The sequence below is a fragment of the Salvelinus sp. IW2-2015 genome, linkage group LG16 (assembly GCF_002910315.2).
Source record: "Salvelinus sp. IW2-2015 linkage group LG16, ASM291031v2, whole genome shotgun sequence".
Lineage (NCBI taxonomy): Eukaryota > Metazoa > Chordata > Actinopteri > Salmoniformes > Salmonidae > Salvelinus > Salvelinus sp. IW2-2015.
In genome coordinates, this window is record NC_036856.1 from 10,585,668 (window position 1) to 10,600,425 (window position 14,758).

At 43.4% G+C, this 14,758-nt stretch overlaps 1 protein-coding gene and 1 pseudogene across 1 annotated transcript in view; one reads left to right on the forward strand and one right to left on the reverse strand.

Annotated features, from left to right (window-relative positions):
• The window catches only part of LOC111975565 (KN motif and ankyrin repeat domain-containing protein 3), a 381,145-nt gene extending 373,275 nt beyond the window's left edge, over nucleotides 1–7,870 (forward strand). Inside the window, exon 13 of the transcript XR_011481148.1 lies at nucleotides 7,753–7,870. The gene's annotated coding sequence lies outside the window, so the exon portion shown is untranslated. The remainder of the gene's footprint in view (nucleotides 1–7,752) is intronic.
• LOC111975607 (xyloside xylosyltransferase 1-like) overlaps nucleotides 1–14,758 on the reverse strand; it is a 53,186-nt pseudogene that overhangs the window by 2,406 nt on the left and 36,022 nt on the right.

The window sequence follows — 14,758 nt, forward strand, 5'->3', positions numbered from 1 at the left end:
TGATGTATTGTCTCTACCTTCTTGCCCTTTGTGCTGCTGTCTGTGCCCAATAATGTTTGTGCCATGTTTTGTGCTGCTACCATGCTGTGTTGTCATGTGTTGTCATGTGTTGCTGCCTTAGGTCACTCTTTATGTAGTGTTGTCTCTCTTGTCGTGAATTGTGTTTTGTCCTATATTTTTTATTTTTAATCCCAGCCCCCGTCCCCGCAGGAGGCCTTTTGCCCTTTGTGGTAGGCCGTCATTGTAAATAAGAATTTGTCCTTAACTGACTTGCCTAGTTAAATAAAGGTTAAATACAAATAAAATAAAAACGAGTTCTCTGGAGGGATGAATCATGCTTTACCATCTGACCATCCAATGGCCGAATCTGGGTTTGGCGGATACCAGGAGAACGCTACCTGCCCCAATGCTTAGTGCCAACTGTAAAGTTAGGTGGAGGACAAATAATGGTCTGGGGCTGTTTTTCATGGTTCAAGCTAGACCCCTTAGTTCTAGTGAAGGGAAATCTTAACGCTACAGCATACATACAATGACATTCTATACGATTCTGTGCTTCCAACTTTGTGGCAACAGTTTGGGGAAGGCCCTTTCCTGTTTCAGCATGGCAATGCCACCCAGCTGGACTCACCTGCTCCCGCCTTCTCCCATTTTGCTACTTACAAACAAAGACGTGACTGGCTCAGCTGTTCTGGGGAACTACGCTAAGCTTCAATGTAAAAGAATGTGACCAGTGAAATGAAGAACGTGATCTGGTTTATATTATAACGTATTGCACAAGATGACTGCAGGGATTTACTTAAAAAGTAGCTACAAATATAACAATTTATAAAAAAACAAACATATTTCCAAATACCCGGTATACGGTATACTGGCCAAGCCTACTTTTGATGCATATACTAAATGCAAATCAATGTTACATATAGTTACATCCCCCCTCCTTAAAGGCCCAGTGCAGTCAACATTGTTGTTCCTGTGGTTTGTATCATATTGTACAACAGCTGATGAAACTAACAAAGTAAAAGTTTAAAAAAGTGTTTTTTCAAGATAATTGCATGTTGAAAATACAATCTACAGGACCTTCTACTGATGGCGCAGTTACGAACTTTAACTCATCTACCTTGGGCTCGGTGTAATTCCGACCCAATTTTCTGGCTACCCAAGAGAAAATGCTGCTGAAAAAGAGGCAGGAGAGGGGGAGTCTTGGCGAGAGTAAGGCAAAGGGAAAACCTGCCACCTCTTCCCTCCATTATATTGGCTTGATAATAAAGATTGATGACCTCCTATTGTGGATTTGCCATCAAGGGGAATCTCATAACTTCACCATTCTCTGTTTTTCCAAAACATGGCTTTTGGACAAGATACCRCTCATGGCTATCCAACTCGATGGCTTCTCCATTCACCTTGCGGACAGGAAATTGGATTCACGAAAATCGAGAGGGGGAGGGGTAGGCCTCTTTATCAACAGCAAATGGTGCACTGACTGTAGCATGGTGGAAGTCTCAACACATTGTTCACCCGTTTTGGAATACCTGATAGTCAAATGCCGACCCTTATACCTACCGAGAGAGCTTTCAGCTGTTATTGTGACTGCTGTATATATTCCACCTAAGGACAAGAAAAACAACAAGCTGGCACTTAACGAACTGTACGAGGCTATGAACAAGCAGGAAACCATGCACCCGGAGGATGCTTTCCTTGTTGCCAGTGATTTTAATTCCGTGTCAAGACACGTAATGTCCAACTTCCGTCAACACGTCTCCTTTGCCACTAGGGGCGATAAAGACCTAGACCATTGTTACTATACCCACAAGCAAGCATAGAAGGCTTCAGCAAATCAGATCATGTCTCTATAGCTATGCTACAGGACTGCTTTGCTAGCGCTCACTGGAATATGCTCCGCTACTCCGCTGATAGCGTCGATGAGCTAACCACCCCTTTCACTGACTTCATTAGGAAATGCATCGGCGACATTGTCCCAAAGTGAAAGTTTGCTGCATCCCCAATCAAAAGCCCTGGATTAACAGAGTTTTTGGCGCTAAGCTAGAAGGACAGGGCTACTGCACACAAGGCTATCGCAGCCAACCCTGAGGCTATGCCTACGAACATGTACAAGAAGTCACAGGGGTGTGTCCCTGGTCCCCTTCTTTACACCCTCTTCACCCACGACTGTGTGGCCATGCATGACTCCAACACCATCATCAAGTTCGCTGATGACACAACGGTGGAAGGCCTGATCACCGGCGACGATGAGACAGCCAACAAGGTGGTCAGTGACCTGGCAGTGTGGTGCCAGGACACAAACCTCTCCCTCAACATCAGTAAAACAAGGGAGCTGATCGTGGACTACAGGAAACGGAGGGGGCGAGCACACCCTCATCGCACCACTATAGAGGGCACAGCACTGCACTGGGGCCTAACTCTCTGCCATCCAGGACCTCTACACAGGCGGTGTGAAAGGATGGCCGGAAAATTGTTAAAGAATCCAGCCACCCAAGACAGACAGTTCTCTCTGCTCCCTCACGGCAAGTCTGACAGCAACAGGCTCCTCAACAGCTTCTACCCCCAAGCCATAAGACTGCTAAATAGCTAACGAATTGGCTACACAGACTATCTGCATTGACCCTTGCATTGACCCTTCCATTTTATATATTTTATCCATTCTATTTTTGCACTGACTACAGATCTGGGTTTGAGCGGTGCACAATTGGCCCAGCGTCGTCCGAGTTAGGGGAGGGTTTGGCCGGCCGGGATGTCCTTGTTCCATCACGCTCTAGCGACTCCTGTGGTGGGCCGGGTGCATGCACGCTGACACGGTCGCCAGTTGGACGGTGTTTCCTCCGACACATTGGTGCGGCTGGCTTCCGGGTTAAGCGAGCAGCGTGTCAAGAAGCAGTGCGGCTTGGCAGGGTCATGTTTCGGAGGAAGCATGGCTCTCGACCTTTGCCTCTCCCGAGTCTGTATGGGAGTTGCAGCCATGGGACAAMAKTATCTATCAATTGGATATCATGAAATTGCGGATACAAACAGCTAGTTTCAAGTTTTCCCCTCCCCACCCAGACAGTCCTATCAAAATTCTTGCTTGAGAAAGTTTTTGCTAAAAAGCCAATTTGGTCAATTTTAATTGAAAACTATTACAGTAAGTTAGTTAAATTGTAACCCAGACATGATTTAATATTGAGACACAAAAATGGCTGCATTGGGACTTTAAGGACATTTTAACTAAATAAATACTTTGTCATGACGATATGGACAGATGGATATGTTCCAGATAAGTATACCATCTACTGGCTGATTTTGCGATCTMGAGTGCAGGTAATTGTTTTAAAAGCATTAAGAAACGTGATAGTTTGTTATTCCATATCTCCAGTGACAAGAAACTTGGATTTCCTGATTTCACAGACAGACCACTAATAAGTTAAATCATTATTTTACCCACTCATTGAATTTAGGCTATGACCAAATTGACAGGAGTTTCATGAGTTTCCTTTCTGGAGTGGATTATCCCTTTAACAGCCAGGTAAGGTGCCTAGTGCTGGCCTAGTTCAGGAGCTCTTTGATTTGAGCCTAGCCTTCTGGCTAACCCCAGGGAGCTCTGATCTGAAGGGTATTTTCTAGGAAAGGAGTAGCCTGCTTCCAACATGCGGTGCTCTGCTCTCCAAATCAAACAGAGGAATGTGAGGCCAGAAGCCTAGTAGTCTAACAGTGTGTTTGCTCAGCTGTGGTTACCCTCAGGGCCAGACTCCGACTCTACACCATTTCGACACCACAGCACTCCCTAATGGTGACCGAGGGGCAGATGCAGTATGGATCGATTTAGGGGAGCTCAGGGTGGACTCAGGACTGAGAGTCATTTAGCCCTCCACACACTGCAGGCTTAGCCCTTTGCAGCGTGCGAGAGTAAATAACACATACCTGCCGAGGAGGCCTGTCTCTCACAAGCAGCAGCTCATGCAGGAAATCCACAGAATGCTCTACAACCATTCAGAAGATGGTTTGCAAAAGCCCTGTCAAAACACAGGCAAGGTGAAAAACTCATCCTTCCCTCTCTTTGTCTCTCCATCTCAAAGAAGACTTTGTGGACTGAAGTTCATTGGAGCCTATTCTCAAGGATAGTGCAGTTAACTCAGTGTCTACAGTCAGAAAACAATGGCCTCCCAGTAGAGAAGCTCTGCCCGACTCTCCTTGACTGCTGTGGAGAGGCTCAGGCAGTGTCAAGGAAGACTTTTATCCACGTGCCTCCAATTCAAAGAAACTCCCTCCTCTACTTGAGGGCCTTTGGAGCTGAAAGCTGTCCAGGTAAACAACCAGGAGATCGCAAACACATCTCAAAGTCCTCCTGGAATTAACTCCTGCTCTTTGAAGCCCCGAGAGGCACCTGCAATGTTACGCCTCCTGCTTTTTATCTGTGTAACCTCCACTCTGGATTTTAGCTTGAAAAGCCACAAGGACAAGAAAACTTAAAAGAAACAGGGAGAACTGAAAGTCTAACCAATTGTTTTGTCTCCACTACCTCCAGTTTCTGAGTTACAGTACTGCATCTCCATTCCATGGGTTGTCTTTAAAGTGCATCAGGTTAACTTGTGAGCTCTACCATGAAATAGTAATCACAGTAATACAATGACTGAAACCTTTTAAATCAAAGGATCAAAGTTTTGATGCTTGAGAGAAAGAGGACGATGAATTTGCAGGGCCACCAGCTTTGCCTGGCGAAAGTTAAAATACATAATGACCTTCACTATGAGATGAGGATCTAAAAGCGGAATACGAAAGGTGAACCATCACAATTACCAGCCAAATCACATGAACAAAATCTTTCAGCTCAGAGTTTTCTACTGGCGTCAAATGTCAACCTCCCAATGCAGTGTTTGTCCCTTTTTAAAATGCTTCTTGTAGTCATTTATCTTATTGGCATCATGTGTCAACAAAACAAGGGAAGGTGAAAATGTTCTGGCCTGATGGTTTTCACGTCTTATTTATGAGAAGGCACTTCTTGTGCCTAAATCCAGATCTTGGAAACCATCCTTCTTTGCTAAGTCTAGTTAGGCAGAGTGCTACGTGCACTCAGCCACATATTTGGGCCCTCTGCAATCGACTAGGGCAACATTGACACAGCCTTTCACATGGCTGTTTTGAGACCAGGCTTTACGTTGAATAGGAAGCCATCTTACAGACGGAGGATAAACGGCACTAAGACTGCAGTGGAGGAAAACCCTGGCCTATACCGACTGCTGAGCTAGGGTCAAGGTGAGGAGTGAGCTACGATGGGGGAAGTACACTCCCCTACATATGTATTCGGACAGTGATGCTAACATTTTTAATTTGGCTCTACTCCAGCATTTTGGATCAAATGTTTTATGAGGCGACAGTACAGAACGTAACTTTTAATTTTAAGATATTTTCATACACCTGTTTGACCGTTTAGAAATGAAAGCACTTTATATATCTAGTCCCCCCCATTTGAAGATGTTATAAGTATTTGGACAAATTTTACTTCGTGTATTAAAGTAGTCCAAAATGTTGTATTTGGTCTCATTCCTTTCACACAATGACTACATCAAGCTTGTGACTCCACAAACTTGTTGGCTGCATTTACAGCTTGTTTTGGTTGTGTTTCGGATAATGTTTTGTCCAATAGGAAGTGAATGGTGAATAATGCATTGTGTCATTTTGGAGTCACTTTTATTGTAAGTAAAAATAGATCATGTTTGAACGCTTTGACAAGAATGTGAACACAACCATGATTATGGATAATAATAAATTAATCGTGAATGATGATGAGCGAGGAAGTTTGAGTGACAAAGATCACACCCCCCAAAAATGCTCATATCCTCCACTCTTTGTAATGTTGAGAGGTAGCATGCTTTGTTGAAGCCTCACTCATCATTATTCATGATTTTGCTTAATCATGGAATTATCAGGGTTGACTTTAAGTGTTCAAAAACATCTTATCTACTCAAAGAAAATTACTCCAGCATCATTCACTTCCTATTGGGCAAAACAGTTTGCAGAGTTACAAGCTTGGATGTAGTCATTGCGTGCTAGGAATATGGGACCAAATACTAAACTTGACTACTTTTGTACACTAAGTGGTATTTGTCCAAATATATTTGTCTTCAAATGGGGGGGACTAGATCTTTATTTCTAAACGGTAAATCCGGTATGTATACAACATCTAACAAAAGGTGACAAAAAAAAGGAGACATTTGATCTCAAATCCAAAATGCTGCAGTATAGAGCCAAATAAAAAATGTTTTGCGTCAGTGTCCAAATACATACGTAGGGGAGTGTACAGCGTGGGGTTAGGGTTGGATAAAATTCTATCTTGGTGGCTGACTCAAAATGTCCACAAGGTAACATGCATAAACACAAACCCACAAGTATGCAGTACACGCACTTCTGTCCACTTAAGTCATTCCAATCCTCTGATGAAAAGAGGGAAATTGCCATGTGAAAATGACTCATTTTAAAGTCCTCATGTCCAAGGACATTAACATCACAGTGACATACAGTACCAGTCAAAAGTTTGGACACACCTACTCAAAAGGTTTTTCTTTATTTTTACTATTTTCTACATTGTAGAATAATAGTGAAGACAAAAACTATGAAATAACACATATGGAATCATGTAAACAAATCAAAATATGTTTTATATTTGATATTCTTCAAAGTAGCCACCCTTGCCTTGAAAGCTTTGCACACTCTTGGCATTCTCCCAACCAGCTTCATTAGGTAGTCACCTGGAATGTATTTCAATTAACAGGTGTGCCTTGTTAAAAGTTAATTTGTGGAATTTCTTTCCTTTTTAATGCGTTTGAGCCAATCAGTTGTGTTGTGACATGGTAGGGGTGGTATACAGAAGATAGCCCTATTTGGTAAAAGAACAAGTCCATATCATAGCAAGAACTGCTCAAATAAGCAAAGAGAAATGACAGTCCATCATTAATTTCTTAAYGTAAGTTCAGTTAATCTGGAAAATGTCAAGAACTTTGAAAGTCGCAAAAACCATCAAGCGCTATGATGAAACTGGTTCTCATGAGGACCGCCACAGGAAAGAAAGACCCAGAGTCACCTCTGCTGCAGAGGATAAGTTCATTAGAGTTACCAGCCTCAGATTGCAGCCCAAATAAATGCTACAGAGTTCAAGTACCAGACACATCAACAGTTCAGAGGACACTGCATGAAATCAGGCCTTCATGGTCGAATTGCTGCAACGAAACCACTAAAGGACACCAATAATAAGAAAAGACTTGCTTGGGCCAAGAAACACGAGCAATGGACATTAGACCGGTGAAAATCTGTCCTTTGGTCTGATGAGTCCAAATTTGAGATATTTGGTTCCAACCGCTGTGTCTTTGTGAGACGCAGAGTAGGTGAACGGATGATTTTCGCATGTGTGGTTCCCACCATGAAGCATGGAGGAGGTGGTGTGATGTGGGGGTGCTTTGCTGGTGACACTGTCAGTGATTTATTTATAATTCAAGGCCCACAACCAGCATGGCTACCACAGCATTCTGCAGCGATACACCATCCCATCTGGTTTGCACTTAGTGGGACAATTATTTGTTTTTCAACAGGACAATGACCCAACACACCCCCAGGCTGTGTAAGGGCTATTTGAGCAAGAAGGAGAGTGATGGAGTGCTGCATCAGATGACCTGGCCGCCGCAATCACCTGACCTCAACCCAATTGAGATGGTTTGGGATGAGATGGACTGCAGAGTGAAGGAAAAGCAGCCAATGCTCATCATACAGTGAGGGAAAAAAGTATTTGATCCCCTGCTGATTTGGTACGTTTGCCCACTGACAAAGAAATTATCAGTCTATAATTTTAATGGTAGGTTTATTTGAACAGTGAGATAGAGAATAACAAAAAAATCCAGAAAAACGCATGTCAAAAWTTTTATAAATTGATTTGCATTTTAATGAGGGAAATAAGTATTTGACCCCCTCTGTCAGAAATATTTCTGGCTCCCAGGTGTCTTTTATACAGGTAACGAGCTGAGATTAGGAGCACACTCTTAACGGGAGTGCTCCTAATCTCAGCTTGTTACCTGTATAAAAGACACCTGTCCACAGAAGCAATCAATCAGATTCGAAACTCTCCACTATGGCCAAGACCAAAGAGCTCTCCAAGGAAGTCAGGGACAGGATTGTAGACCTACACAAGGCTGGAATGGGCTACAAGACCATTGCCAAGCAGCTTGGTGAGAAGGTGATAACAGTTGGTGCGATTATTTGCAAATTGAAGAAACACAAAAGAACTGTCAATCTCCCTCGGCCTGCGGCTCCATGCAAGATCTCACCTCGTGGAGTTGCAATGATCATGAGAACGGTGAGGAATCAGCCCAGAACTACACGGGAGGATCTTGTCAATTATCTCAAGGCAGCTGGGACCATAGTCACCAAGAAGACAATTGGTAACACACTACGCCGTGAAGGACTGAAATCCTGCAGCGCCCGCAAGGTCCCCCTGCTCAAGAAAGCACATATACATACCCGTCTGAAGTTTGCCAATGAACAACTGAATGATTCAGAGGACAACTGGGTGAAAGTGTTGTGGTCAGATGAGACCAAAATGGAGCTCTTTGGCATCAACTCAACTCGCCGTGTTTGGAGGAGGAGGAATGCTGCCTATGACTCCAAGAACACCATCCCCACCGTCAAACATGGAGGTGGAAACATTATGCTTTGGGGGTGTTTTTCTGCTAAGGGGACAGGACAATTTCACCGCATCAAAGGGACGATGGACGGGGCCATGTACCGTCAAATCTTGGGTGAGAACCTCCTTCCCTCAGCCAGGGCATTGAAAATGGGTCGTGGATGGTTATTGCAGCATGACAATGACCCAAAACCCACGGCCAAGGCAACAAAGGAGTGGCTCAAGAAGAAGCACAAGGTCCTGGAGTGGCCTAGCCAGTCTCCAGACCTTAATCCCATTGAAAATCTGTGGAGGGAGCTGAAGGTTCGAGTTGCCAAACGTCAGCCTTGAAACCGTAATGACTTGGAGAAGATCTGCAAAGAGGAGTGGGACAAAATCCCTCCTGAGATGTGTGCAAACCTGGTGGCCAACTACAAGAAACGTCTGACCTCATTGCCAACAAGGGTTTTGCCACCAAGTACTAAGTCATGTTTTGCAGAGGGGTCAAATACTTATTTCCCTCATTAAAAAGCTAATCAATTTATAACATTTTTGACATGCGTTTTTCTGGATTTTGTTGTTGTTATTCTGTCTCTCACTGTTCAAATAAACCTACCATTAAAATTAGAGACTGATAATTTCTTTGTCAGTGGGCAAACGTACAAAATCAGCAGGGGATCAAATACTTTTCCCCTCACTGTATGTGGGAACTCCTTCAAGACTGTTGGAAAAGCATTCCGGGTGAAGCTAGTTGAGAGAATGCCAAGAATGTACAACACTGTCATTAAGGCAAAGGGTGGCTACTTTGAAGAATCTCAAATAGAAAATATATTATGCTTACACTTTTTTGGTTGCATTTGTGTTATTTCCTAGTTGTGATGTCCTCACTATTATTCTACAATGTAGAAAATCGTCAAAATAAAGAAAAACCCTTGAATGAATAAGTGTGTCCAAACTTTTGACTGGTACTGTAGACAAAAGTCGAGTTAACATGTTCCCTTATAGGAATGGAATACACACACACACACAAAAAAAACTGTTCAGGCCCATCCATCTACATCAATCGAGCGAAATGTGCATGAAACTATTTCCAATAAACGCTTTACAGAAGAGCCCAGAAGGAACTGTTCAAAAGGGGACAGCATGGTTAATGTGCCAAGACACGCATCACAATTACAAGTGTACCAGAACATTTCACCACTCACGTCTCCATGTCAAATAGTTCTCTGCTGTTTATCAACCCAAAATCTAAAAGCAACAGATAAACCAGGATTCAACATTTGATCAAAATGAACTCGATGCATGTAGATGAAGGGGTATAGGCAACGAATATGTAACCAATTCACATGAGGCCAAAAGGGTCTGGGTGTTGGACTTAATGGCTGAATTGTCATTCTTTGCCTTTGAGACCATAGTACTCTACTTGGTACATGAAGTAGGTCAAGATTCAGAACAGTCCACTGTCGGCACTCTCATCTGCTGTTTCACAGGAAGACACCAGGCTGTGGCGTGAAGCCTCTCAAAAACAGTAGCATGACAGAACGTCAGGGATGATCTGTAACACTCCTCATTCAAATCTTGCCTCCACATTTTTCAGAGCATGGAACAACCAGATCTCACAGAGCAGATTAAACATGAGTCGGAGATGGGGAATAATATTTTTACAGAGATAAAAAACAAAACGCTTGTTCTCTGCATTGCATTGCTATTTGGCAGATTTTGRTATTCCTGCAAAGAGTGTTTCAATAAGGAGAAAGAAATGGGGTTATAACAAGAACATAAGAGTTGGAAATTGGCAGGTGAAAATGTCCACACCTTTAATAAAACATTCACGCTATATTCCCGACCAATTATCCTTTGACAACGTGAAGCACGAAAACAGAACCCCCTCCAAAAAAAAAAAGTCATATTTTAATTCATCCAGAAAAAGGCCAAAGGGGTATGTAATAAGAAACTACTTGGCTGGTGGAAACATCAGCCTACACTTKATACGCATTCACATTAAATTATGTACCAACCCCCTCAGAAGGAAATTACACCTTGGTACAAAAATAACGCCTCGACCACAAACACAGCATGAGTCTATATCATCAAATCACATAGACCTACAGTATGTGTATTCTCTGAAACTAGAATTACAGGTAGGTAGGTCTTATTTCTCTGACAGTGCAGTGAGGAAAACAGTATTAAGACCAATCAGAAGCTAATGATTATAGCACTCACGATGACCTTGGTAGTTAACTGGATGCTGTGTAGTCATTCTATGTGTCAAGAACATTTTCAGGAAATGACACGAGAGAAGAATGCTGTTCATTGACTACAGCTCAGCATTCAACACCACAGTACCGTCCAAGCTCTTCATTAAGCTTGAGGCCCTGGGTCTCGACCCCGCCCTGTGCAATTGGGTCCTGGACARTGACGGGGCGCTCCCTGGGAAACAACACCTCCACTTCACTGATCCTCAACACTGGGGCCCCGCAAGGGTGCATGCTCAGCCCCCTCCTGTACTCACTGTTCACCCATGACTGCGTGGCCATGCACGCCTCCAACTCAATCATCAATTTTGCAGACGACACAACAGTAGTGGGCTTGATTACTAACAACAAGACAGCCTACAGGGAGGAGGTGGGGGCACTCGGAGTGTGGTGTCAGGAAAACAACCTCTCACTCAACGTCAAAACAAAAGAGATGATTGTGGACTTCAGGAAACAGCAGAGGGAGCACCCCCCTATCCACATCAACGGCACAGTAGTGGAGAAGGTGGAATGTTTTAAGTTCCTCGGCATACACATCACAGACAAACTGAAATGGTCCACCCACACAGACAGTGTGGTGAAGAAGACACAACAGTGCCTCTAACATCAGGAGGCTGAAGAAATGTAGCTTGTCACCTAAAACCCTGACAAACTTTTACAGATGCACAATTGAGAGCATCCTGTCGGCTGTATCACCGCCTGGTACGGCAACTGCACAGCCCTCAAAAACAAGGCTCTCCAGAAGGTGGTGTGGTCTACACAACGCATCACTGGGGGCAAACTACCTGCCCACCAGGACACCTACAGCACCCAATGTCACAGGAATGCCAAAAAGATTCTCAAGGACAACAACCACCCGAGTCACTGCCTTTCATCCCACTACCATCCAGAAGGTGAGGTCAGTACAGGTGCATCAAAGCTGGGACCGAGAGATAGAAGCTGTTTTTCAATCTCAAGGCCATCAGACTGTTAAACAGCAATCACTAACTCAGAGGCTGCTGCCTACATACAGACTCGAAATCATTGTCCACTTTAATAAATGGATCACTAGTCACTTTAAATAATGCCACTTTAATAATGTTTACATATCTTACAGTATATACATATGAGATGAGTAATGTATCTTATACCATCTATTTCATCTCGTCTATGCCGCTCAGCCATCGCTCATCCATATGCGCATATTCTTATTCCACCCCTTTAGATTGGTGTGTATTAGGTAGTTGTTGTGGAATTGTTAGATTACTCGTTAGATATTACTGCACTGTCGGAACTGAAAGCACAAGCATTTCGCTACACTCGCATTAACATCTGCTAACCATGTGTATGTGACCAATAAAATTTGATTTGATAAATGGCCCATAATTGAGCTCAATCAGTATTACTTTCTAATAGGCTTTTACAAGGATGTCTTCTTACTCCAGATCTCCCCTGTCAAACTATGGTTGTTTTTACAAAGCAGCCAAATTCTGATCTTTTTTTTCACTAATTGGTCTTTTGACCTATCAGATCAGCTCTGAAAAAATCTGATGTGAAGAGATCCGATGTGATTGGCCAAAAGACCAATTCGTGGAACAAATATCAAAATTGGGCTGTCTGTGTAAACACAGCTTAAATTGACTATGGAGGTGTGGAAGTAAACCAGATCGTATAGTTTATGGCTTATAGTTATTGTCTCTGGTACACAATGGTCTGGCTGTACATCCAGGTGTTACGTAAGCAGGGCTACTGGGCTTTAAAATATTAAGGATGAGACAGGAAGAACATGTTTTCCAGTAATTAACTTTTCATTGGAGGGACGTGTTGTGAATGAGGACGAGGAGGGCTGGGCACTCCTGCATAACGTGTTTTCTGTTAGCAACAAACAAGATGAGGCGCAGAGAGCCTTCTCAGCCCTCTCACTCATTRGGAGATCACCCGAGGTGGTTACACAAACAAACCAGTATTCATTCACAAACCCCTTTGCATGCATGCACACAAACTATTTATATTTTTGCATGAACATACAAGGTGTACAACAGCAGAAAACGAACTGTATGAGTATGATGCTAATATTCCTAGTGTATCTGTAATACTGGAAAACATTCCACAATCACATCATTAACGTTTGCTGCCTACTGTCGTTACTAAGCATTTAAGGGCTGGCGGCAGTTAAATCCTAGCTTTTTGGGCCAAAAAACCTTGGGCCTTTGTCTGACAAACAAAATACACTGTGCTGTAAATACATTTGATTCCCCCCCCCAAAAAGCTGTCACCCATTTTCTTGTCCCCTTTTCTTCCCACAACTTTAGCTGACTTGTTTTACTGATTCTACTTCAGCCTGTTGAGTTATGCTGCCACCACGACTTGGACAAACACATCATCGCTGACTGGGAACACACACAAATTGGATTGGAAAAATACTGGGTCTTGACGTAGGTCCTCGTGGGATACGGTAAACCCTAGAGAGGCCAGTACAACTGTGTGCGGTAAGTTATGTGGACACTTGTCTGTTTGTGTACATCCAGGAACAGAGAACATTAGGGGGGGGGTTTGCCCAATGAGTGGCAACAGTGGCAGGTCTACGGTGGGAGCAGAGACAGGGATCTGTTTGGAGAAACTGGAGCCCTCTGCGACCTGCCAAGAATGCTGGGGTTCCCCTGAAATATAAACCCTCCCTCTGCTCTGGCCCAGGCAGACAGCATCTCTACTGGAAAAACACTGCATAGAGACACAGCGTTAGGACGATAACCTCTCTATGTGAACACTAGTGTAACCCGAAAAGAGGACCAGAGAGGCGAGCACAGGATAGACAGGGCTGGTGTCTTCACTTCCATGGGGGACAGACAAGGGGACATATACATGAGAGACAAGGGGACATGAGTGACACAAAAAAACACTTTATACACTATATACAAAAAATCCACCAGAACCGATGTCTTTCCAGATGTCTTCAACACCAGACTGCTTGAGTACACAGAGTGACCAGATACAGTTTGGCATGAACTGCCATACAAAGCCTATACAAGTTGTGTTTATTTCACTGGAGACTTGCAGAATCCATTTATTTTTTGCTGAGGAATGCGGTTTAGTGACTCAGGAGTGAAAAGTGCTCTGTAGTGTAAAATGGTACTTAAACCAGCCAATTTACATTGATGCAAATGTATGGGTAATGGGTTTCTGCTAAGAGTAAAATAATGAGCAGTAAACAAAAAACATTCATCTAGTCTACACAACCTTCTGGAGAGTGAATATTGAGGAAAAAAATATGTTCTTTAAAGCGTGTGCAAGATTGATGATATGCAAGTCCAGCTAAATTGGATCCTTTCTCAGTCTTCCTCTTTTCAAAGTCTTGCTGAGATGAATTTGCTCCGGATGTGGTAAAAAGTAGCAACATTTCCTGCTCTAGACAGACTCCCCTCTGACACTTGGGTGAATATGAGCAGATAGATCCTGTGCACTTCAACTACTCATAAACTGCACAGAATGTTCTATGAAAAGGGATGTATGTAATAGGTACAGCGGACACTTCCCCATCCATCTCCATAGCATTTGTACTCAAAAAAGATGGGACCTCTACTCAAAAGTGAGAGAGGGGTTAAACAGCAAAACAGGCCCAAGTCTAAAATGCTAGAGATGCAAACACTCAAACTCACTCCATCTTCATTTCATTTACACTTGCAGACACACAGACTCGCTCACACACATTCACACTCCCTCTAAAATCCTAGACTTGTTTGTTTACAGCAGTAAGCAGCTGCTCCACAACCCCTTCCTGTGAGCATGGCCCATACACACACACACACACCTCCCTCCGGCCGTGACGTCCTGTTTTGATGCAGGACCCGGGTGGAAAACAGCGCTGCAGTCTAAACGTACCAGTGGT